Source organism: Gallus gallus, chromosome 10 (assembly GCF_016699485.2).
Source record: "Gallus gallus isolate bGalGal1 chromosome 10, bGalGal1.mat.broiler.GRCg7b, whole genome shotgun sequence".
Taxonomy (NCBI): domain Eukaryota; kingdom Metazoa; phylum Chordata; class Aves; order Galliformes; family Phasianidae; genus Gallus; species Gallus gallus.
In genome coordinates, this window is record NC_052541.1 from 2,752,162 (window position 1) to 2,776,312 (window position 24,151).

Sequence of the window (24,151 nt, forward strand, 5' to 3'; positions counted from 1 at the left end):
CTCAGCGCTGCCCAACGCAGCCAAAAGTGGCCCTGAGGGGTTTCGTGGGGCAAAGCGAGCTCTGGTTGTGCAATGTTCCCAATGGGGCTTGCACCAACAGGCCCCGTGTGCCGGATGCTGGGTGTGCATAGGGCATGGTGGAGGGAGGGGGCTGCCAACCAGGGGGAAAACGCCGTTCCCAGACAGTGCTGCCAGCAAAATGCAAATGCAAGCCAATAAAAATGTACTTGGCAGCATCCCCTTTAAGCACCATAGATTTTTATCTCACTCCGGTTTTATTTGCTGGGAAGGGAGATGTGGAGGCAGAAACATTCAATTAGCCCAGCCTGCCAGCCCCCACATGTGTGGTGTTGAGGCCAGAGCTCGGCTCACGGGATGGGTGCTGGGACGTCCCCCTGCCCACCTGGTGACATGCCATCATTTGAGGGCTGTGCTGATTGCCATGGTAACGAGAGCCACGGCTCTGTCAGCATCTGCTTCTCAGTGCCATCATCCCACCCCATCCACACGGGGCAAGATCCCCTCCTTGCTCTATGGGACAAGTGGGGCTGGTGGCACCACAGACTTCACCTCCCCAAAACCAGTGCCAGCAGCGCAGGATCATCAAACCTATTTCTTACCCAGCCAATCACCAGTGCAAACCAGTAACGCTGGGAGGAGATGGCGCACCAGGGCCTGGCTGAGGATGGGGATGGTTCTCAGAGCAGCCCTGTGAGTTTCCATTGGAATCTGCTCCTTCATCAAAGCAAAAGCATGCACGGGGAAGGTCAGACTTGATAAATCTCCCCATTTTGAAAGCAGATGTTCAGAAACGATCAGGAACGTCCCATTGTGCTGATTTGTAACTGTGCAAAACGGGGGAGCGCTGGTGCAAAAGGCGTTTCTGGCTGGGAAATGTGAGTTTGCAGTGCAACGTTTAAGGACCAAGATGACAGAGGACCCAGCTCTCCCTGGTGAGCCATCCCCCAGCCCGGCCCTTCCCTTCCTGTGGCCCTGCTCCAGTTTCTCCAGGTGTTCTGCAGCTGGTGCCGGGGGATCTGCGAGCCCCACACCGCATGGTGAGGTCTGAGCGCTCCTTCCTAGGAGGGAACACAGCCTCTGTGGCCTTTGCCATGGTACTGGGACGCCTCTGGGCATAGCGACGCACAGATTCCTGTGCCCTCGGCGAAGCAGCCTTCATTCCACAGCCAGAAGAGAATGGGATCCTAAATTGGATTTGTATGCTCGCTCGGAACGGGCTCCAGTTGGATCATTGGAGCTGATGGATGCAAGATGGTAACGGCACCGCCCCACACCAAGGAGCCACACTGTGTGTGGCACGCGGCTGTGCCAAAGCTAATCCCATGGAGAGGCAGGGAGGGCACGTGGGCTGCCTGCACTCCCCATCCAGGTCGGTTTTGGGGGGGGACAGCGAGGTCTGCAGCTGCCCACCCAAAGGGGCTCTGGAGCTGCTCGGGGGGCACCTCGGTGGGCCGGGTGCCAGCAGATGGCACTCCAGAGCGCGCAGACACGCAGCGCTGCGCAGATGCCGCCCGAAATGGCTTCCCCTGCGCCCCTCCAGCAGCTCGGGGCTGGGGCTGGCTGCACCCTACAGCACCTCCCGCCCCAAACGCAGCCCCTGCTTTGTGCCGGGCTGTGCGCCCTCGCGCCCCGAGGCTTTCCCCAAGTTGGAAACACGAGCAACGCTCCTAAATAGCTCAGAATGGCTGAAAACCCCCCGAAACAGAGAGCACCGTCGTGTTGTAGCAGCAGCCAGGGCAAGGGGGAAGGAACTGACCCCATGGAGAGCTCTGGAGGCTCCAGTAAAGGAGAGAGGGGGGCAGACGTAGGCGGCTGCAAGGAGAGCAGGTCAGGCACCGCCACGGTGCAGGGCTGCATGCAGTGCTTCAAAGTCGCTCGCTGTGAGAGGGAGAACAGCCTTCCCACGTGTGCAAAGGACATTTCCAGAGCTCAGATCCTTTGATTAGAACGGATCCTAAGAGAAGGCGTGCTGCTGCTTGAAGGCAGAGGGGGAAAAAAAGAGCAGAGCCGCTCCAAACTGATGGAAACTGAGCTGCTAATCATCGGAGAATAATGATCAATTTATTGGATGTGATACGTCTAATGATGAAATACCAACTGTCTTCCCTAATTCCTGTGACTAATAGAGAAGGACACAGTGAAAAAGCTGGCGTGGAAAGAAATACCAAAGCAGGGCAGCGAGCTCTTACATGGGAGCAATGGGATGAGGAGCAAAGCCTGGAACAGCAAGAGGGGAGGGGGCTGGGGGGGTACAAACCCATGCTATGCACCTGGCAGTGCCCCATGCATGGGCACAGTCCTGGGTAGGGAGCAGGGCTACAGCAAAGTGCCACCCCTTGGCACCAAGGCGTTGGGCTGGTAAGGACAGACAGCTGCAGGACAGCCCCCAGCTGCTGCTGCAGGGCTGAGACCACCAGCTCTGGAGCACATCACAGCACCGGCCCTGTATACACATCTATTTCCAGGTTTGGGAAGTATGCATAAATAAACCCAGCGAGGCCTGACAACTGTTCCCAGACAATAAACACCTGCAAACTGCTTGCTGTGACGCACTGCTAGAGCCTGGAGAGATGCTCAGGGTCAGATAGCAACCTCCCTGCCCTGGTATAGGGCTAAGCACTAGGGACACACCTGTCCCCCCCCCACAGCTCCATTCACCCACTGCCACCACCAGCTCCAGTTACTCACCGCATGGTTGGCTGGCCTTTACAGCACTGCTTGTATAAGGGATGGTATCAGCACACCAACAGCAATTATTCCTGGATAAAGAGGAGCACTAATACTACCAGCTGCCCATAGGCTGCTGCAGAAGCACTGCTTAGGGATGCAACAGGGTGGGAACAGGCAGCAGAAGAAGATACAGCAGCAATCCCCTCTGCTTACCCCCAAGGGATACTCCTAGGGTTGGTCCCATGAACATATAAATAGGGTCCATCTGGCCTTCATTATTCAAATCAGCTGGCAGGGTAATCAATAAAAGCAGCTAAAGGCAGCCAGGACTAATTCTGGTGTTGCTGCAGAGCTGGGTGTGAGCTCTGCTTGTTCTTCTTTTTTAACCACTAATATGCTTCTAATTGTGCACAGCTCCAAGGCAGCACTAATAAAGTGAGATGCATAAAGCAGGAGAGCAAAGTGAGGGCTCAGCAGGGGTGGGGTGGCACTGTTGCAGAGGGGCTGCAACACATTGGGGTCATGAATGGGATGGCCCTGGGGCCACCTGGTGATGAGAGGTGCCCTGAGAAGCCCTACGTGGGTCATGTTGTGAGAGAAGAGCTGAGATGGGGCTCTTTCTGCTCCCTCTCCTCCCCCTGGCCCTCATTTTGTTTCGTGTTACGGCAGAGGAATGTTTGACTTTACAGCCCACGGTTTATATTGCCAGGAAGTAACTTAACTGCGCTCACTGAGCATCAGGGCTGCATTTCTTTTTGATGATTTCCAAGATTGATGAAGTTCTCTCGGGGAGAAGGGGAAAAACAACCAGCAAAGCACGATTTGGTGCCTGGAGAATGCACTGAAGGAGCCCATGTGGTCGGCTGCAATTTGGGGTCAGCTGCAATTTGGGGTTGGTTGTGAGCTGAGTGCTCCAGGAGAGGGGTTTGGAGCAAGGCTGCAGCTGGCCCTGGGCACTCACAGGCAGCAGCAAGCAGTTATTTGCGATTAATTAATAGCTGCTCCTATTAATTTGCTCCTGAAGACGACGGTTGGGGGATGAGGTCACAGCTGGCAGGGATGTTGCAGTGGGGTGCGGGGTTCTGCAGAGCGAATGAGCAGCGTTCGGTTTCACGGGGGTGTAGATGGAAGGATGGATGGTGGATGCCCACCCCATGGTGCCACAGCTGGGGCTGAGGAGGTCTGCACTCCTATTTACCCCATATTGGACCCTTTGTGAAACGGCAGCGTTTCCACTGGCCGTGTATTGGACATCCCCTCCTGTAGCAGCCAGCTGCCATGGCACCATCCCCTTAACTCTGCCCCGGGACGCAGCAGGATGGGGAAGGGATGCTGGGGGTTCCACAGGGCACCGGTTACCCCCCATTAGTGGACGGCCCCATGCCCCCACCCTACCTATTGCAGTAGGGCTCTCCTCTCCCCAGCGAACGCATTGCCAAGTTAGCATCACCGTGTCTGTCAGGAAAAATTAATTTTTTAATTAAAACCAATTTTTTTTTTCTTTTCTTTTCTTGGTGGTGCTTTCATGTCTGGGTCTGGAGTAATTATTAGTAGCTCCAGGGAGACTGCGCTTTAGAGAAACTGTCAGTGCTGCTGTGAAGGAATTTCTCTGATCTGCAGCACCCGTGTGCCCCAAATGTGGGCTCTGGGGGTCTGGGGGGGGGGGGGGGGGTGGGGTTCTGTCCCATGCAGGATATAGGGCAGCCCTACGGGCTGGGTGCTGCAGGCAAACCCACCTCTGTGCTCAATTAGCAGCCTGCACCTCGGAGAGTGGGAGGCGATATAAATATTTTCCACGTAGTAATAGGATGGGTTTTTCTTTCCCCCTATCTCACAGTGCTGTCATTACGGCGCTGATGTGACATCCAGGTGGCAGGAGCAGCTGGGTGGCAGGAAGAGCAGAGCTGGAGCTGGCAAGCAGGGGGGGGGCACAGAGCATCGTCCCCTTGCCTGTGCTCAGCCACCGTGGGGAGGGTTATTAAGAGCTGGGCTCCTTAAAGATGCAATTAATTATTCACCTGCCTCCGAATCAGTTGAAGCAGCTCCTAAGCTGCAGTGTAAATAAAGCCTTCCCCACTTGCCTCTCCTCCCCTCGCTCGCAGGCACGCACCCCAGTCCCGATGTTCATAAAACCCAGCATTTCAGCCAAGCCAAACCAGCAGTTATTGTAAATTACTGCAGCTCCAACGGCTTCCCAGGATCTCTGCTGAATTACACCAGCCAGGATTTAACTCATCCTCGTGGTGCTGGGAACCAGTGCTGTTTGCTCACTTGCCATATTTTTAAGGCTATTTTTTGCCTTGTTGCTAAATCCCTCTTGTTCCGTCCTGCCTTCCCCTCCTGATCCATCTCCTTCACCTGTGCTCCGTGCAATAGATCCTGGGCTAAGCTATGCCCTGACCTGGGGGCTCATACCAGCTCCTGCAGCACGGTACTCAGCCAGGGATGAATGGTACCCAGCCAAGGTACCCCGTCTGGGGATGCGCAGCACTCAAATGGAAATGAGTGGTGCTCAAGTGGGGATGAGTGGTCCCCAATGGGGGATGTGCATTACCCAACTGGGGATGAGTGGTGCCCAATGGGGGATGTGCATTACCCAACTGGGGATGAGTGGTGCCCAATGGGGGATGTGCATTACCCAACTGGGGATGAGTGGTGCCCAACCTGGGTTGCGCAGCACCCAACCAGGGATGTGCAGTACCCATCTGGGGATGTGCAGTACACAACTGGAAATGAATAGTGCTCAACTGGAGATGAGTGGCGCCCAACTGGGGATATGCAGTACCCGACTGGGGTTGTGCATTACCCAAGTGGGGATGTGCAGTACCCAACAGGCAATGTGTGGTACCCAACTGAGGATGAGTGGTGCCCAACCAGGGAGGTGGGGTTCCCAGCGGGGCATAAGTAGTGCCCAAGGGGGCTGAGTGGTGCCCAACCAGGGCTGTGCAGTACCCAATTGGGCGTGAGTGGTGCCCAACAGGAGATGTGTGGTGCCCAGGTGGGGATGTGTGATACACAGCAGGGATGAGTGGTGCCCAACCAGGGAGGTGTGCTTCCCAACTGGGGATGTGCATTACCCAACAGGGGATGAGTGGTGCCCAACTGGGGATGTGTGGTACCCAACTGGCGATGGGGTGGTACCCAACAGGGGATGAGTGGTGCCCAACTGGGGTGTGTGGTATCCACCTGGGAATGCACGGTACCCAACTGGGGATGCGCACTACTCAACTGGGGATGCACAGTACCCGGCCAGGGATGTGTGGTACCCAGCTGGGAATATGTGGTACCTAGCCAGAGATGCTTGGATGCTGCTTGCCAGGTACCTGCAACCCTGCATCTCTCCTCCCAGGAGGCTGCCTGATTGCCTGGCTCCCTCATTAGGATGAGATCTCCTAGAAAATGGGTAAACAGAAGCATGTGAATGAAGCACTGATTGCAATCAGCGGGGGCTGAGAGTGCTGGAGGGCCCACGGCTGCTTCCAGAGAGCTTCCCGGGGCAGTGCTGGAGGGGCCGGATCCGCTTCCTGGGGCCTGGGTTTGCTGCAAGGAGCTCCGAGAGCGATGGGGAGCTCATCCCTGTGCTGCTCTGGGCAGGCTGCCCAGGGCTGGGCCACCCCGTCTGCATCCTCACTTCAAACAGCTGGAGCACAGCACTCACTCCTTCCCTTTGCTTTCTTCTGGAGCCCAACCAGCCCGGAACCCCTCGGGGTGCTCTTCTCCAGCACTTCATTTCAGGAACCACTTAAATTCAGGCTGTGAATAATTCACCGGGTGCCCGCAGTGGGTGCACCGCCAACCCCTAGACCTCAATAATTCAGGTTTCCACCAGGGGCTGATATGCTTCCCTTGGCCGCGCTGGCCGGAATCACTTCTGCTCCCCAGGAAAAGGGATTTAAGGCCAAATGCACCTCTTTAAAGCAGTAACCCTCCTTTAAACCTTTAAAGCGAGGCGGAGGTTTGTTGGACAGCCTGTGTGGCTCTGGGAAAGGTAATACCGAAGGGATCTCTCTGTCTGGAACACAGTGAGCTGAATGCAGTGGCCGTGGCAGTGCAATATTGCACGGTGCTCCGGAAAAGCCAGAGAGGGCCTGAAGCAAAATGTGTTCGAGTCAACTGAAGTTAACTTTGTTGGGCACGGGGCCAGGCCCCTCTTTAAAGGCCGTTTGCTGGAAGGGGGGTGAATTGCCTGCAAAAAAATACATTCCGGGTCACTTTTCATCCCAGTGCCATCAGGCAACCCACCCACCTGAGCTGCATGTGGGCAGGGATGTGCAGGGAGGAGGTTGGAGGAGCCCCTAGAGGTGTAGGGGTGCTACAGGGGCTCTGCAGGACCACTGCAGCCCTCTGTCCTGTCCAGAATTTGGATATTTGACAGGAACACGGAGGAAATGCCCCCTTTCTCCCCACAGCACAGGGCCCCTTCCCAGCCGTCCTGTACAAGACCTCACTGTAGCATGCAGAAACATCTACCACGCTCCTATTGCCTGCTGTAAAATATTCTGCCTGCATCCCAGCTCTCAAGCAGCCCCCAAGGAGGGCTCGTCAGCGACTCGCTGCAGAGCTGCCAGGGGGAGGAGGCAGCTCGTTAGTGCTGGCACGTCACCCACCGGGGGCATGGTGCAGGGTCTGGCCCCATGGCAGGGGACGTATCCCCCCTTGGCTCTGCAGACCCTTGGGTGGGTGAGTGGGGGGGATGCGGGGCTCTGCCCCTCCCTGCGCATCATCTTCTCTGCCATCGTCGCTATTCACTGTGAGCCTCCTGCCCTACTTGCATCCAGTTCATTTCCCCGTTCTGAAATAAAATCTGACTCCAGGCCTTATTTGGTAAATAGTGCTGGGAGACGCTGGGCTCGCTCTGTTTGCTCCTGACAAGGCTTTCAGGATCGGGGAGGCGAGATGGCAGGAGAAACAGATGAATAGGATGCAAAAGCGCAGCAGGAAAATGAACACGAGTTCAAGGGAGGGGGGGAGAGGAGGATGGGTGCCACAATCCCGGCGCCGGGCAGCAGCACCCAAACACACCCAAGCTCCAGGTGCACGGGGCTGTAACCCGTGTCTGCCTCCAGCTGTCAGTGCTGTAAATATCTCGGATGCTCTTAATGCTTTCTAACGGTGGAGGTGCTTGAAACGCAGCCCGCCCGGAGCCAAACCGACCTATTGGAGGGCTCGTAAATATCCCCTCTGTATTTCTTCTCTGTCAGACGGTGGCAATAAAAAGGGAGAGAGAGGCACAGCCTCAGCATCCGGACCTCAGCCTCCTCCTGCACGGTGCTGGGATGGCTGGGAAGGGGTGATGTCCCACCGGCACCCCGCGGCGCTCCGAAGCACAGCAGCTCCCCTGAGCTCCTGCACAGCCCCGTGCTGCCTCTCCCCGTCCTTTTCCCATTGCCTCCCTTCAGATCCTCCTCTTGGAGCTCAGCAGCCCTCACAAAAGAGTCGGTGTCCTCGTTCTCCTATTTTTGGCAGCTTCTCATCCAGCTCCACCAGGTCCGAGCGAAGAGCGGAGATGAAAGCGCTGCTTGCCGCTGCCGTGCCTTTGGGGTCAGGGACAGCTATTTCAGTTCCTGATGCTGTGCAGGGGGTTGGGGTGATGCTCAGGGCACCCCATCCATCCTACCCTTGCCTTATAGGGTTGGGAAGGCTCTGCAGCCCGGCCGTGGGTTTTTGATGGCTAACAAGCTCCTGCAGCCAGAGGAGAAAAGACAGAGGGGGAAAGCGGGGAAAGCATAAAGAAACAGTTCTCTTCTAATGTTTCTCTTTTCTTTTTCAGCATGAGCCCTTCCGGGAGGAGGTCTTTAAAATTAATAATGTTCTTTCTTTCTCTCTCTCTATTCCCAAGACTCCCGGGTTAAATTAATGAAACGTCAAACACTATTAAGTTCTGATCATGTGTTTGTGATAACGAAGGACCAGCTCCCAGCCAGTGTACAACTCTGAGCCGTCCCCCCCTCCCCTCTCACTTTTGCTCTGATTAAAACTCCCTTTATTAGATTTGCTCTTTCATCTGCTCCCTCTGATTCCTCTCGCGGTGCAGGGCTGGGGGAAGCCGTTTGGTGCAGAGGAGCACTTTGGGCTTCCGAGCGCTCTTCAGCTCATCTCCTGCTGCGTGCTGCGCTGGGAGCTGAGCCCACAGCCCCGACATCCCCCAGGGCTGCACCAGCACCGCTCCGTGCTCAAGGCATTGGGTGCCCTGGGCACCTTGGGGCTGTCCCAGGGCAGCGCCGTGCCCGTGCCCAGTTTGCTCTGGGCTCTTTGCGCTGAAAGGCTGCCCATTGCCCACCCGTGTCCCCGTGGTGGCACCGCAGGGCTGGCAGCTGTCCTACAGGGTGACCCCGGGCTCACACCCACCCGTCCATCAGCGTGGCAGCAGTAATTTGCAGCTCCATTAGCACCGGGAGCCGGTGCAGCGGCCTCGTAGTGTGCCCGTTTGATAAGAGGCAAGTTCCACCGAATAATGAGCAGTAATTGGATTTCAGGGTTAACCAGCTTGCAGCAAAAATAGAAAAGAAAGGAGAGCCATTGGATATTTCTGTTCTGGCTCATCAGACACTGGAGGTTTATCTCTGCTGAGAATAGCGCAGCAGAGGTAAAGTTATTAGTGGCCATCGGAGCATGGTGATACCATCTCCCGCCTGTGCTCGTGGGCTGAGGCCATGCAAAGGCCGTGTGCCCACAGTGGGACCCGGCAGGGTGGTGGTGGCGTGGGGCATGGGGGGCACGGAGGCTCCGTGTGTCACCGAAAGCACCCGGTGAGATGGATTTGTATGGCAGCAGTGCAGATCACTCAGCGTGGCCGGGGATGGAGAGCCTGGCTTGTGAGAGGAGACTGAGAGCACTCGGCTTGTTGAGCCCAGCAAAGGGAGAGAAAGCGGCGATATGATTGCTCCCCATAAATATACCAAGCAAGAAAACACCAGGTACAGAAAAGAACCATTTAAGCTAAAAAGACTGTGCTGGCACAAGAGCAAATAGGCTTAAACTGGCTGTTGTAGGCTGGAAATCGGGCGAGAAAAAATTTAACCACGAGAGCTGTGGCGCTGTAGAGGAAGAGGAGGAAAAATACCTCAATGCTTTGGAAACGGCACGGGATGGGGTGTGGAGAGAGGCAGAGAATGAGTGGAGACACAGCAGAGGCAGAGAAAGGGAGGGCGGTGTGTCCGTCCCGACACTCCAGGGTGCATTGATGCAGGGGTAAGCAGCCCCAGGAGGGCTCTGGGGAGCCCTGGGTGACACGGGGTGCCCGAGGCGCCCCGCAGTGCCCCATGCTTACCGCCTCAGTGTGACTCCTCTGCCACCCCCGGCTCTGGCAGGCTGCTCCCTGCGTCCCCTCGGCGTGCCTTGGGGTTGAGCAAACACGTGCGTGAAATTACCGTGAGCTCCTTCTGTATTCTGGGGCTGCCTAAAGGGCTGCTGAAGAATCTGCTGATTAGGGCTCTAATCAGCTTCGAGAGCAGGTAATTTCTCAGCTAGAGATCATCTCCAAACAGGAAATCAGATTCGGGAGGTAGCTGCTTTATGCATCATGGTGGACCGGAGCGAAGCTTGTTGTGATAACAAGTGGAGCTGGGATAAGAACGTCATTGCTAATGTTATGCATTAATTGCCTTACGATCCTCCTTGCAGGTGCTTTTCCTCACTTATCCCGGTGCCGACGGGGCGGGAATCGTTCCAAACCCAGTCCCGAGCTCTGTGAGGCACAGCACCGAATGGAGCGGCTGCTGGACGGAGCCTCAAAGGTCACAGCAGCGGGACCGGCTGGTGCGAAAGGGGCGCAGCACGGCCCCCCCGTGTCCCACAGCGACGGGTCCCACGGACGAGTGTGCGAAAAGGCAGAGGCGGTCTTGCAGAGCCATACCAGGGGTGCGGCTGAGCCCCGACGCCTCGGCGCACCCACGGATGCGAAGGGAGCAGAGCTCCCATCGTTGAGCTGAGGGGTCGGGGCTCCACCGCAGCGCCCTCCCGGCACCCGGGGCTCCACACGGCCGGCTCTCTCCCTTTAAAGCCAGCCCGGCCGCCCCGCCATTTGTCACCGGGGCCGGGCGCGGGAGGTGCGGGGGGGTGGGGGGGGGGTTGGGGGCGGGCGGGGGGCGCGGCGGCGGCGGCTGCGGGAGGTGCCCGGCGCGGCGGCGGCGGCTGAGCGGAGCCTGAGCCGCTCTGTGCGGGGCCGGCCGCAGCCGGAGCCGCAGCCCCGGGGCGGGAGCTCGCCCCCGCCGCTGCCGCGGTGCCCGGGGAGCGCGGAGCCGGGCGGAGCCGGAGCGGCGGAGGATGCGCCGGGCCCCGCCGAGCCCAGCCCAGCTGCAGCGCGGCGCCGCTCGCCCGACATCCCATCGGAGGTAAAACGGCGGTGGGAGATGGGGGGCCGGGCGCGGAGGGAAGCGCCGTGTCCCCGGGGAGCTGCCGGGTATCCGCGGGCGGGGGGGGGGGGGGGGGGGTCCGGGCTGCCGGCAGCGCTCCCTGCTTTGGGGACCCTCTCCGTTGCTGCGGGAGGCGGGGAGGGTGCCCGGAGCATCGCGCCTGGAGCTCCGGGACCGGCGGCTCGGGGACGGTGCCCTCAATGGCTCTCGATCCGGTGCCATTCGGCGTCGCAGCAGCAGGTGACCGCCCTGCTCGGCACGCGTCCCTTTCGCAATGAGGGCGAATCTTAAGCTGCCCCCTCCCCTCGTGCTGCCCTCCTGGCACGGCAGCCCGCTACCGCAACGGCGACCCGAGGGCCCTGGGGCTCTGCTTTCATCCGCTGCGCTGCTGGCGGCGGAGAGAGAGGGGTTTAATTACCCTCCCGTGTCAGCTCGAGAGAAATCTGCCGGGACACAGCTCTTGGCAGGTGCGAGATAACAGGAGGGTTTCGTGCACGGGAGGCTGAGCCGAGAGCTGCTCGGTGGTTTAATTGGCAGCTTCATAGCAGGGTATGGAAGATGGTGTGGGCTCCAGTGGCAATCCTATTGGCACAGCTGGCGAAGGAAGGATGGATGCTGAAGGCTGGGGGTTCTCTCGGTGCATTCCTTCGGTGCTCTGGGGCTGGGCGCGGAGCAGGTGCGTCCTCTGGGCTGGTGGCACAGCATCACGTAGGTGCTGTCCTCTGAGGGCCGGTGCTCTTCCAGCACTGCTCTGCTTCTGAAGCAGGCAGCTCCCCGGGGAGCCTTCGCCCTGGTTGTCAGGAGACGATGTGCTGCATGGGGCACCGGGGAGCTGAGAGAGAGCAAAGCGCCTCCGGGACCTGGGCTTTGCACAGCAGTCTGCGGGGCGGGAGGTTGGATGAGCTCAGGGTTCGCTGAGCATCTCCTGTCCTCCTCCTGCTCAAATCCCCGAGGTGCTGAACCAGCTCTTGACATCAGCATCTGAAGGGCTGCAGTCCCTCTGCCACGGGGAAAGCCTCTCCCCTCGCCCCACCACAGCTGCAGTATGGGGATGTATGGATCAGCTCTTCCTCCCCGTCCCGCTGCTCCCTGCTCCTCATGCCCCAGGGCCCAGCTGGGAGGCAGGAGCTCTGCAGAGCCCCCAGCTTTGGGACCCCACCGCAGCCATGTCACTGCCACGAGGACACCTCTCTGAGCCCTGACCCTGTGCAGTGCTGGGCTGGGACACACCAGCAGGAGGTGGAAGGACATCACATTTGATCTTATCCTTCATCCAGATGTGCTGAGCTATTCTCTATCCTCATTCCTGAGCTTTCCCAGGGGTGCATGGGGCAGATGTTGTGCATGCTGCAATGCCCCCCGAGCCCCCACTTGCCCGGTGGCATGAAGGAGCTGGTGAAACTGGATGAAACCGTGGTGTTTGGTTGTTGTCGTGATGCTCGTTGCTTTAGGGGCTGGGAGGTGCAAGTGGTTGTGCTGTGCTCCGTGCAGTGGAGTGATGGAGCCAAGTAGCCATGGGATGGGCTGGACCGAGCACGAGCCGAAGCCACACTCACTGCAACAGCAACAAGCTTTTGATGCCACCTGTGACGGGAGCATATTTAGACCTGATATATATCCCCTGCTCTGGCTTTGGGCTTTGGATCAAGGCATAAGAGCTTTTGACGCATGCACACACAATAATGGAGGAAAAAAAAAGAAAATTAAAACCACAATCCTCAAAATGTCTGCAAATCCGAGAGCTTATCCTCACCCCGGGTAGGCAAAATTAACCAAGTGTAGGATCAGTAAATCAGAGATCAGCCACTTTCATCATCGAACATAAGAAGGCTGTGAGCTCAGCTGGCACAGAGCACTGAGACCCTGCAGGGCTGCGAGGATCCAGCACTGCAACCTGCTCCAGCACCTGCAGGTAGGGCCAGGCTGCCACTTATAGGGTTTTTTGGGGGGGGGTGAGCGGAGTGGGAGCTTGGGCAGGCAATGAGGCTGGCTGCAGCACACAAGCCAGACGGCCTGCGATGCAGTGTGGTTTATCAGAACAAGGCAGCCTCCACCGTAGCTGAGCATATGCGGGGCACGCGTCGGCAGCAGGGAGGGGATGGGCTGGCATCTGTCCTTCAGATCCGTCCTTCTGCTACACTCAGAGTGTGCCCAGCCTGGGCAGGTGGCTTCCCATCACCTGCTTGTGGCTCGGGGCAGTGCCAGCTCCTGGAGCACCCGCTCTGCCGGAGCCTGGGGTCAGGCCAGTCCATCTGGGGATTCATGGCATTATCTCTGAAATGCCTTTAAGTGAAATGGGATGGCCGGGCTGATTGGATTGCACTCTGTAATTAATTAGCTGGGTGCACCGTGCGGGAAGCAGCTCCGGTGGGACGAGCAGGGGACCTGCCAGGAAATGCAGAGCTCTGGGCTCCTTTGCTAACAAAGCCAGGCAGGAGCGAGGTGCCACTGCCAGCAGCTGGCCCATCTCCAGGCGAGTCATCCTGGGTTCCGTAGAGCTGTGGGGTGGGCTGGGACCCCTGCCCCTTCCCACAGGGACCAGGGCCTGCCACACTGCCCAGCCCTGCCAGGTGCCGTGGTGCGGTGCTCGCTGCGCTCCGCTCGGCTCCATTGTCTGCTTGTAGCAGCAATCTGTATCCTTAAACGGAAAGCATCCCTCTTAGGTTAATTGTTTTTCCTCCCTTTGTGTTTACTGTGGGGATTAATAAGGAGGCACAGCGTAAGGAAAAGCTGAAACGGCTGCTTGTTTATTGTTTAATTTAGGGAAAATGCTGCTGACGGCTGGGCTCAGCCTGCCTGGCACGCAGGGACCGGGCTCACAGTGCCCACAGCCCACAGGCAGCATCCCTGGGGCTGCCCAGGGGATGGGGCATGCCTGTGCCAGTGCCTGCAGGTGTATGAGGGCCCGGGGAAGGGCTGGGAACTGCTTGGGTGCACCCTCCTGCAGTGCAGGGACTCCGTCCTGCTCGTGGGGGATCTGTTTCCAGCCCCGGGACGGTGACAACCAGGGCACCTTCTGGGGCTGCAGCTTCTCCTTTGTCTGCTGGGTGCTCACGAGGTAGGAGCAGAGCTGGTTCCACCAGTGGGAGCTGGAAGCTGTTTCCTGCCCTGAGCTCCCTGTGCAGGGATTGGGTTTGTTGCGCTGCTGCTGTCGGGGTGTGGCTCAGCATCCCTGATGGCACGGAGGGGACAGGGCGGGTTGCACGCTATCCATGCAGCCCAGGGCACTGCTGAGGTGCCAGAGGAGAGCCCTGTGCAGTGAGGGCTGATACTGCTTGGAAAACAAAGCACAGCATGTGCCAGCTCAGCCTAGCCCACAAAGGAAAACCACGTCATTTGTAAAAGAAAAGCTTTTAAAAATAGATCTCTTCCTTAGCAGTGAACGCCACTGGGGAAGAGTCAATGGGTTCTGTTTTAAGAGTTGGGAAACAAAGCGCCTGGGGAGCTCTGCAAGGGAATCTCTTGGTGTAGAGCTCCCAGTGCCAGCTGGGGCTCTGTGTGCATCCATGCCCGCGGTGCGCACAGCCTGGTGTTGGCTGCTGTTTGCCTCTCCTGCTCCTATCCATGGGGGAACTCGGCTTTTAGGGATGCTGGCTGTGCTGGGGCTGGCCCAGCACGTGGGCTGAGCTGCTTTCTATGAGCACCCAAGCTCTCCTGAGCAGAGCGCTGGGCAGCCCACTGGCAGCTGCTGCACTGCTGGTGCTGGGGCTGTGCTTTGAGTCTCGTGTGCCCCTTTTTTTTGGGGGGGGGGGGAGGGAGGGGAAGCGGAGCATCCTTGGTGGGCAGCGCTGTGCGTCGTGCCCTGCTTCTCCTGACCTCCCCCAGCAGGAAGGGAGGCGGCGGTGCACCCAGCGGAGCCTGCCTAATTTCCCTTAATTCACTAAGGAGCCCTCTTGTTTGCCTCGGCTCTGATTAACGAGGCGCGTCTCACTTTGACAGCGTGTCACAAGCAATAAATTCAGGCTGAGCTGCCGGGCGGCGGGGACGCCCTCGTGTTCCCATCTCCCCGCTGCCGGCTCTGCCACGGTTTGCACCCCAGCCCTGCAGCAAGGAGGTGGGTGGCAAGGTCAGGTGTGGAAGGGGCTTCCTGGGGGCTCGGTGGCTTCTTGTGTTGTTTGCCCAAGTTGGGAATGTAAAACATTCCACCAGGGAATGGATGGAGAGATGCTCCGTGGCTGCTGTCCCTGCTGTGCGTTTGCAGGGTTGGGCCTTTGCGCAATGGTTGTGGTGCAGCACAGTTGGGGGTAGCAGGAGAGGGCATGCTCTGACCCCACCAAGCTGGGGACAAGGGACAAGGGACAAGGAACAAGGGACAAGGGACAGGGGACAAGAGACAAGGACGTGCCTGCCCTGCTTGCCCTGTCCTCACAGGCCCCATGAGACACAGCAGGCTGGCGCTGTCACCTCCGCTCATGTGTGCTTGTCACCTCATGCTCGGTGACACCAGCCCGCTCTCTCCCAGAGCCATTAAGGGACCGCACAAGCTTTCTAATCAGCCATGGGAAGCACCACCTATTAGCACTGCTCCTCTTTGTGTTCTTGATGGATTTTTTTGAAAGCCTCACTCGCAGTGCCTCTCCGCTGTTGGCTTTTGTTTTGTCCTCAATAGCTTGTCTAATAAATGCCATTATCTCGGGCACAAATCTCCTTCATGTCTCAATTCCGAGCCGGTAGCGATGGCGGAGTGGTGGCACTTTGAAAAGGGGCACTGGAAGGGCTGCCATCGGCTCCCACACCTGTCCTGGAGCAGATAAGGACGGAGCACACGTGGGCACGCAGCACGGGGGTTGGTGTGGGAGCGGTGGCGATGGCAGCAGTCCTTGCAGCCCCTGCCGCCCCGCTCATTAGAGACAGCACACTAACAGTCTGGAATCCTCTCTAATTCCAAGGGCTTGAAGGGGTGAGGAGTGAAAGGTTGCAGGGTGAAGCCATGAGAAGCGTTTCCTGCTGCTTGGAGGAGCTCTCTGCAGCCAGCATAGCGGTTGGGTGCCTGCATGGCTGCATGGGGCTGGCACCTGCATTGCCCCAGCTCCTGTCCTCCCCTTTAGCAGCAGCACTTCAACCTCTCAGCACGTAAGGCAGCACAGCGTTTTGTTTAGTGGAATCTTCTCTCTCTTTTTCTTCCCCCCCCCCCCCCCCCCCCCCAGCTCAGACCTTGCATTTTAAAGCACACGCTCCATGCGTGCAGCATCCAGACGTGCTCTCGGCTTTCCCCCAAACGTAATTGCTTCCAAACTGCAGATAGTTGGCAAAAGCAATTTTCTCTACATTAGGGAAGGCTCCGGCACATCCCAGCCCTCTGCAGTTGCTCTCCCAGCCCTGCCTTCTCTCTGCAGCTGTGCGGTGCTCGGGGCCTCTGTAGTCCTTCCCTTGCCTTGCCTTCCTCTGTGCTGAAACTGGGGCTGTTGTGTTGCCCCTCATTCTGCCCGGCTGCCTTTTGTCACCCCCTGACGGAGGACAGCCTTTGGCTGTGCAATGGCTGTGCCCTGCCCCAGCTGGACTTGGAGAAGCAGGACCTCGTGCCAAGGACCAGATCTTGCAAATGGAGTTAAGTCGTGTGTAAATGCACCTAAGCCGGCTCTGTGCATGCTGCAGCCTCCCTGCCCTGCGCTGAGAACCCTTGGGTGCTGCTCTGCTTGGAGAGGAAGATGGGCACCTCCCAAGGACGATGTGTTCATTTCCAAGGGACTGGGCTTGGTGCGGAGGGGCAAACACTGGAGTGTGCCCCCACAGGTACCACTGCTAGCAGGCTTGGTACATGTTATAAACAGAACCATAGAACCATTTGAGTTGGAAGAGACCCTTAAGGGGGGCATCAGTGCAACCCCTTGCAATGCACAGGGACACCCACAGCACATCAGAGCCCCCCCCAGCCTGACCGTGGTGTCTGCAGGGATGGGGCACCACCACCTCTCTGGGCAACCTGTGCCAGCACCTCACTGCCCTTAGGGTACAAAACTTCTTCTTACATCCATTCTAATTCTCCCCTCCACTGCTCCCCTTGGGGCCTCAGACCCAGAAGGGCTGTTTGGTGCTGGTGGCTTCAGCTGCCCCCCAAAGTCTGGCGCACTGTGCCTCATGTAAGTGGGTCTTCTTGCAGCTGTATCCTTCCAGCTGCGTAGCTACATGCTGTCTTAATAGTGTCAAGCTCACAATGAGCTCGGGCAATTTGCTTTATAAAGCAACGCACTAAATGTGTCAACACTCAGCGCATGTTTTTAATATAATATTTCAGATTGTTTTGAAAGAAGCCAAGATCCTTCTTTCCCTCTTCATTAGGAGCGCTTTATGTGAAAGAGATGAACAATAGAGAGCGTGTGCCAGGGAGGAAGCTTTCCCAAGTATTTGTTGCTGCTGAGAAATCAGCTGCTGCTTACAATGAAAAACTTCAATGCATAGCTACGGGGGTAATTAAGCAGTACACGAGCTGTCAAGGGAGGCTGCAGGATCACTAGGCGAGAGGTGATGGCCTTAAGTTGCACCAGGGGAGGTTCAGGTTGGGAAGTGGGAAAAACTTGCTTTGAAAGAGTGGTAGGCACTGCAATGGGCTGCACAGGGAGGTGGGTGGTTGGGTCACTGTCCCTGGAGGTGTTCAAGCACCGTAGGGCACTGAGGGGCACAGTGAGTGGGAGGTGTTGGTGGTAGGTGGATGGCTGGGGGAGGTGATCTTAGAGGTCTTCTCCAACCTTAATGATCACCGCTGCTGGAGGTGGTGAGGCAATGCTTGACCACGTCCATTGGGCATGGTGAAAGTCCTGCCTCGAGAAGGGGGGAGATGAGAAGAGCCCCCATCAGCTCCTGTCTCTCCATGGGATGGATGGCAGAAGGATGATGTGACGGCTCTGCCAGGAGCTGTCTTGGGCTGGGTTGGCAAATCGTGCTCTGTTTAAACCCAGAAATGAAGGCTGTGGCTTTTAACTCACTTCCCAGCAGGATCGTGGGTGGGTTCTTCTGCCGCGCTTCTGGCCTCCAGCTGGGAGACTTGATCTGGTTCCATGAGAAGGGTAAGACCTTTCGTGTGGCTGGCTGCAGTGCTCCGTTCTGACTGGTGCTAGTCAGATATAATCCAGCTGAACCACTCTCATCAGGGAAACTGGGTTCCTGTCTCTTCTTCCAGAGCTCCTTTCATCTTGAGATGGAGGAAACTTTCAGGGAAGCTGAAACTTTGCCTTATAGCTGGAGGCCGTGGCTGAGGGTGGATGGGGCTGTGATGAAGCAGCAGCTCTCCAACCAGCACATCCCCTTGGATGGGGGTTCCTGTGATGCCCACTGCGCCAAGGAGCTGTGCTGGGACCCGGCTGCCCCGGGGATGTGTTGGGATGGGGGTGACCTGGAGCAGAAGGTCAGCATCCTCTTGTGTGCTCAGGACAGGAGGATTTGGCTTTTCTTCACTTCCTGCTAATCCCGCTGCTGAAATATTCCTCCTGCAGATCTGTTGGCCTTTTTTCCCCTTTTTTTTACAGCTCCTAAATGGAGAGTTTAAGCTCATTCTTTTCTTTTCTGTGAAAGAGGCAGTAAATCCTTTATCCTGGCTGGCTATTTCTGTGCGTGCATTTCCTCATTGTGCTGCAGCTTGTCGGCTGTGTCAAAGCCCAGAAGCCTTGGCCTCTGTTGGATTCCAGGTTGGATTTCTCAGTATTTAACAACACAGCCTCACTCGGACCAACATTTCTTTTCTCTCTTTTCGGTGTCTTTTTGCAAAAATACCTGTCTAAAACAAGCATTGACAAAAGGGAGCAAGCAGGGAGGTAATGGCTTGTCAGCTCCGTCCTCAGCACGGCCTGGCCATGGATTTTGGCATTCAGGGGGATTAGCAGGTTTAGGAGGGTGGCTGCTGTGTGTTGTGCCAGCAGTGGTGGCAGGGCTTGGGCACCTCCCAGCATTGCTGTGGAGCCGTGCTGGTGCTCTTTGAAGGCGATCTGGGCTTACCACTGCGGCCGTGCACCCAGCTGCGGTGGCTGGTTGTGCGAGAACAAGGAGATAAACAATAGGAACTGTGATTAATTAGAGGAGCTAATTAGCGGGGTTCTTGGCCAGGCTAGAGCTCGGGGGTAAAGCATCAAGATGAGAAGACTCCTTGGCTGTGTACAGCTCAGGTAGGGGGACCGGTAGTGCTCAAGGTGTTAATTATTGCGCCCTAATTCGAGTCAGCGGAGTCGTCTCGGAAGCGGTGCTCTTCTTTGCTCTTCATTTGCAAACCTGTGCAAGGACCACGATCAGCAAATACATTTGCAGCAGGCGCGTGGCGGGCCCAGAGATTTGGAAGAATCCTCAGCAAATATTTGCCCGCCTCCACGGTGAGCCTCGCGGATGCTTCTCCTGACCTGGATGCTGAATGTGATTGGCAGCTTTGGGTAGGATGTCAGACCTTGGGACGGGGCCAGGAGTGGCTGCTGCTGGACACTGAGGCTAACAGCATTTCCTTCAGTCCCTTTCTCCCTCCTGCCCTTTTGCTGTGCAGCACGTGGCTAACTTCAGATGTGATACACTTGACTGCATCCCTTGTAGGAGCACATCATTCCCATTAAAAGGTGGCTGCAGCTAAATACCATTTGCTCAGCGAGGTCTAAAGCGGTGCCCTTTGGAGTGATTGGGAGGCACGGCCACTTTCCTGAGGACAGGAGACTATTTTTCAGGGCGCCTTCTCTTTATTATTAATTTGCTAAGCACCGACTGATCAACACTGAGATGCAAAGAAAACGGATGTGAGCTCTGCCACGGAGATCTCACGGTGAAATAAATGTATTAAATCATACCCAGGCTGGAGATAATAGCAGTGCGTGCAAAGGTGAAGCTGGTCAGAAGAGGGGTGAAAATTCTTTCTTCTCCATCAGGCAAGGGCCTTGCTGCTTGTTTAGGCAAACAGGAGGCGTTGTTCCAAGGACATCTCATCACTTACAACGTGCTTGTGGAGGAGAGCTCCCTGACCATATGGGTCCACTGAGCTCGGTCCATTCCTTCCCATGAATGGGCACTTGGCTTCATTGGCATACAAATGACTTTCCGGAGCCCATCCTTCCCAGAAATGCATATCTGCCTCAAACTTGGGATGATTTTCCTTGCTTCCTGAAACAGTTATGTGAGTCGGGTTTCTGCAAACTGTGCAGAGGGGGAAATTCTTCCTGAGCATCCTATTGCTGTGATCATGGTTAATGAAGCTTCTGCCAGATCTGTCCCAAACTGTGCTCACGTTGTTATGCGCTCAGAGCCCCGATATCCTCCAGCAATTACAGTGCTGTGACTCAGGCAGTGCGTTTTGTGCCACAGCTTGGGGGAACCACAGGCTGTCTCCTCCCAGTCCCGGGTGCCCAACTAAAAAGGTTAGAGACCTTCTTTAAAGAAAAGGAATTAAAACATTCCCCACTGGTCAGGATTGTCTGTAGACATTTTGCCACGCTCAGAAGCGACCGCTTGGACTTTTAAATACACGTCAACCCAGGGCCACGAAGACGGCTAAAGCAAACTTAATTTTAATTGATCGATTCAGGTGGAAAATCTAATTGATCTGAGTAAACATGAGGTCTTAATTTCTGGGGGGGAGTATATTTCGTTTTGTCTGTCTGGCCAGCCGTATGTGTATGCATGTGAGAGCTCTTAGGCACGAGATGGTAACTCATCACTGAGGCTGGGTCCAAGCCTGGCTGCAGGAGGAGGTTGCCCAGCAGGGAGGTCTGCTCTGTACCTTGTACTCAACAGGAGGGTCCTCTGCAACCCTCCTCCCTCTGGTTCCTGGAGGAGCTGCTTGAGCCCCATCGCTGAAGAAGTCTGCCCTTGGCCCCAACATCTGGATCAGACAGAGATGTCTGGCTTTAATGGACCCCTTCCTTCTTCCCTGCCTCGTACCACCGTGTGAGCCATCTTGGTGTGATGGGAGGCAGGCCTCACCCCTCAGGTGGGCTGCCATCTTGATGTGACTGAAATGCAAACCTGATGATGAGAGGAGATGGCCTCACGTTGTGCCAGGGGAGGGTCAGGTCGGATGTTAGGAGAAATTTCTTCTCAGAAGGAGTGGTAAGGCACTGGAATGGGCTGCCCGGGCAGGTGGTGGAGTCACCAACCCTGGAAGTGTGCAAGAACCCAAAGACATGGTTAATGGGCATAGTGGGATGGGTTGGGGTTGGACTTGGTGGCCTTCAAGGTCTTCTCCAACCCTAACGACTCTATGATTCTGTGATCATGGTGGGCCTGAAATGCAGGCCTAGTGTTTGAATAGCAAATCACTTTCTTGGTATGAATAGCAAATCACTGTCTTGGTATGAAAGTGTGTCTTGCAAACAGACTGAAGATATCTTTAGCATCAAGGGCTGGCAGAAGTCATCTTGAGGAGGTTAATCTGCAGGCTGGCATTCCATGTAACTTACCCCTGTGTTGTGTGTGGCAGTGAAACTGAATACAGACAGCCATCAGAACCTGGCTTTAGGGTGAGGTTCACCCCAAGGGAGCCAGGCCCAATTTATGTATAAAATTCCTCCTTTAAAACTTGCAAGATTTCAGAAAAATGCAATTGCTATACCCAGGATGATCCTCCTGAACAATTTCCCTTAATGTGGTTTTGATTCTGACTGCATAAAGTGGTAACAGACACTCAGTGGGATGCCTTTTAGTTGGTGCAGCAGTGCATCTAAACAATGCACCGAGTTGCAAAAGACTACCAGGAAAAGTTAAATAAAAACAAAAACTGAAAATAAAAATAATGGAAATGAGCTGATCGACGAACCAAACCACCTCAGCGTTTCTATCTTTATCCGTACTGTGGATAACCCATGTTATTTTTCTCATCCACACCAATGTCTGTCATGTACCCAAGCTGATTCTACAACTAGCCCGGAGTCTGAGCCCCCTCATTCCAACAGCAAGGGGTTCGAGGTTCCCAGCCTGGACATCTAACGAGGGGCTTTGGCTAATAATAAACAATGGTAACTTAACCATGGGCCAGCTATTTAAGTCTGCAGCTTCACAGGAAACTATGAGATATAGCCAAATGGCCAGCGCAGCCCATGCCAAACGCTGGTATTAAATTGCCCGGGGGTTCTATTTTGAATGCTGCTTCCCAAGTATGTCCTAGAAAAGCAGATTGGACTCAAGTTTATGCATGCAAGCTATTCAAGGATGAAAATTCAGATGAGTGCTTGGATAGATTAAGAGAAATGTTTGTAAGCAAGCGAAGCTTGCACTTGTTTCAGTCTTTGTTCAAGGCTTGGGTTCTATAATTTCTGCAAATACTCATAGTATAGTGATGGGCTGGGAAGGAAGAAGTATAGAGGAAATATTAGCTGCTCAGTGTCTTCATAGCACATCCAAGAAAGGAGAGGAGGGCGGACAAACTACAGATTCAGCAATTAGAAAGTGCATACATCCCCATTAGCAAGAGTGTGAGTAGGATATCTGGCCTCTGAGGGCGACCGAGTTCAAACCCTATTCAACCTATGCATGCTGACCATCAGTGCCATATTTCTAAGCAGCCAGGTGCCTGGAAATTCAGATGCCACATTTTTTTCTGCAGGTACTCATTGGGTGGATGAGCACGTGTAGCACACGGTGTGTGTAGCACATGGCACACGTATCATGGGGTGGCCTGAGGGACAGTGACGCTGCCCCTATGACAGTCAAACCCACGACGATCACAGGCTGAGGTGGGGACTCGAGGCTGTGCTTTCCCATCCTGACACCCCCTGTGCCTTCTCCTCCCCAGCACCGTGCACCCTGGAGCCATGAGCCACCCCCAGCAGCCGCAGAGCCGCCGGAGCAGCCCCCTGTGCCCACCCCCCCGGTGCTGATAGCCCCCCTGCTGCAGCCACACGCGGCCCTCCAGAGGTAAGGACTGCAGCCGTGCTGCTGCAGAATTGGTGCTCGTGGCTGAGGGGTAGAAATTGGGTTTAGAAATCAAAATCTTGGCGCTTTGGGCTCGGAGAGTTCTAAGCTTCTTTGCTTGAAGCAAGCGGCGTTGGGCATGTGTGTTAATGCGTGAGCACTGCAACTTTTCCATCTGTTGAATGCCTTGTGTGGAGCAGCTGGGATGGGCGGAAAGATGTGGGTCCCCCACTGCGAAGGGAGGGCACAGACCTCTCCTGCAGGAGCTCTCTGGCCTGATCTGTCCCAGCTCAGCCCCCAAAACCCAACCCCAACCCGTGCTTTCGGAGTGATGCTCTGCAAGCAGGTCAACTATCAACCAAGGGGAAGCAGGAGCTGGTTAGCACTGATGTCCTCAGCCATAAATATTTTGCCCTCTCTAATCCTCCCCGTTGCTGCAGCGTGCCTGCTTTCCTAAGAGTTATTTGACTCCTTGCGTTGCGCTTCTTAGACAAATGGCTTTTAAATAAAACCCTCTGCTAGCTCGTTAGGCCTCCTGTCCAGGTCACTTCCTGTGCGGGTGATTTATAGGGCTGCTTTTAACATTTTATTAACTTTAAATCGCTTGGGCCAGTCAATCGGAGTCCATCCCATTAGCTGCCGCGAGCGGCAGCCCATTTGAATCAGGCTCCCACAGCTTCCCCTGCTCTGAGAGCCTCTGCAGGGCGAGCGAAGGGGAAGAGCAGGAGGATCCTGATAGGGAGGAACAGATCTGGGAGGGATAAATGAATCGCAGAAGGGTTAAGGTGATAATGGAGCTTTAGATCATATCTGGGGAGCTGGCTTATCTCCCGCTGCTCCTACGTGATTTTTGGCTGCGGCGTGCTGGGCTGTGCAGGGATGGGAGAGGAGAACCAGAGCTCGGTGAGGAGGAGGTGTCTGTGGGCTGCTCCATGCAGGGCAGCTCTGCTGGAACATCCCTGATGATAGCACGTGCCCGTGCTCCTGCAGCAATGCCTGCCACCTTGCCTAGCGCACCCACGAGCCCATTTAGCCCCTGGCTATCCTCTAGCCTTTCCCCCAGCCTGGCTCCTGGCATCCCACCTGGTCCAGCCTGCTTTGTCCCACCCAAACCTGTCCTGCAGCCCCTGGGAGCAGAGCCGGCTCCAGTGCTGTGGGGTGAGCAGGGCTGAGCGCAGCCCCAGCACAGGGCAGGCTGCTGGGGGCCGAGCGTGCTTCGCCTGGGGATCCGGGCCTCCCACCAGTGATGTGAGGCTGCAGCAGCAGCTTTGATTATCTCTGGTTTTGTTCCCGCT

The 24,151-nt window shown here is 56.2% G+C and overlaps 1 protein-coding gene across 5 annotated transcripts in view; it reads left to right on the forward strand.

Annotated features, from left to right (window-relative positions):
- The first annotated feature begins 10,918 nt into the window (after positions 1-10,918).
- Positions 10,919-24,151, forward strand: part of LINGO1 (leucine rich repeat and Ig domain containing 1) — a 99,938-nt gene continuing 86,705 nt past the window's right edge. For 2 of the 5 annotated variants that reach the window (XM_046898994.1, NM_001024577.2), the window contains exons 1-2: positions 10,919-11,024; positions 22,738-22,859. The gene's annotated coding sequence lies outside the window, so the exon portion shown is untranslated. Of the gene's footprint in view, positions 11,025-15,095; positions 22,860-24,151 lie in introns of those variants that run through there. The other 3 variants (XM_046898996.1, XM_046898999.1, XM_046898995.1) reach the window with 2 other exon arrangements.